The following is a 1,694-nucleotide window of genomic DNA, read 5'->3' as shown; positions in this document are numbered from 1 at the left end:
ACAAAGGGTAAAATATTTAACTGCAGCAGTGTTTGACTATATTCTGCGCAGTGAGAAAACCTGAAGTCATTTTCAAGGTCCACCATTTCTTACTTCTTTTCAGTCAGGTGAAGTCTCTATGTTTTCTAAATCTCTATTTTCCAGCTAATGAAAAGAAAATAGGATTCCATTGAGTCTCCTATCTACCTACTCCAGGACTTCTGTGAGGATCAAATGAGATGAGGCATGGGAAAACTCTTCACAGGCTTGATCCCCGGGCTGCATGGGAGGCAACCAGTTTCTCTCTCTGTGCCCCCTCCATTCCATGCTCTCTAAAAGAATCAATGCGAAAAATATCCTCAGATGAGGATTAGCAAACAAAAAAAGAAATTCCTACAAAGTGATATTAATTAGAACAATGATAAATTACTTGTTAGTCAAATAAGCAATTATTAAATAGAATACCTAAATAAGCAATAGCTTAAATCAAATATGTCAAATATTAAAAACGTTTTTAAGTTTGTACCAATTCATTTATTCTTGAAAATGATTCTCAGAAAAAAATAGGAAGAAAAATACACATGGGCATGTTACCCACATTCTCCTCCAGGTACTATCTGTTTCACTCCTCCACTGCACAAACAGGCTTACAAAGATAATTTTCTATGCACAATGTCTCCAGTTCTCATTCTTGTGTTTCTTTGTTGACCGTAGTCCCAGCTGGTTTCTGTCCCACTAATTCTACTAAACCAGACTATCCTAAGGTCACCAATGGCATCTGTTCTCAGGTCCACTGGGATAGTTCAGCCATACCTACCCTACAAGCACCATTCTGCCTTTTAAACACACTTCTTCCTTTTGGTAGTATCTCTCCCACTCTTCCCTATTTATCCTTCTGACTGCACTACCCACTCTGCCTCAGTGTCCTTTGCAGACTCTCCTCTGCCCAGCCCTTAACTGTTGAGGGTCTTCAGGACTAGGCTTAGCTCTTCTTCTCATTGTCCGCTTCATAAGTGACCACATTCTGATGTTCTCATTACCAGATAAGCAATAAGGAATCCAACTTAATCCCTCCTCATGGCATTTTTGTAAACTTTAGACCCATATTCCCAACTATCAATAAGACTTCTGCACTTATATATCTCCCAGGCTCGTTAGAAAGGACATCTAATATTAATTCTCCTTTTCAACCTCATTTGTGCCTAAAATTTCTGATGTGAGAACATCATTTTCTTTTCCTTCGCAGTGTTTAATACAACAGAGATAAAATAAACATTAGTACTATTTTATGTCTCCTTTCCTGTAACACAAATTTTCAACAACAGGAACTATACATATATATTTTGTTAACCTGTATTTCTTGACCTCAATTACATGATATGTCATTTAGATACGCAACTTATATGCATAGAATCTGAATAGAATGAGTGAGTGAATAAATTTTTACCACCCATACTTCAATATCTTTTGCAAAGTGAGGCTTTTGATTTTGTAATAAACAAATTCAAGAAGTTTTCTTTGATAAAGAATTTAATAAATAAAACACAATGCAAACTAAATAACATGGAAAGATAAGTATGTTTTATAAATTTAAATATAATGTAATTATATTTGACTTTTGGATATTATAAATATGACTAGAGGCCCGGTGCACAAAAATTTGTGCACTTGGGGGAGGGGGGGTCCCTCAGCCCGGCCTGTGCACTCTCGCAGTC

The sequence above is a fragment of the Myotis brandtii genome, unplaced genomic scaffold (assembly GCF_000412655.1).
Source record: "Myotis brandtii unplaced genomic scaffold, ASM41265v1 scaffold963, whole genome shotgun sequence".
NCBI lineage: Eukaryota > Metazoa > Chordata > Mammalia > Chiroptera > Vespertilionidae > Myotis > Myotis brandtii.
Note: the sequence above shows the minus strand (reverse complement) of the source record.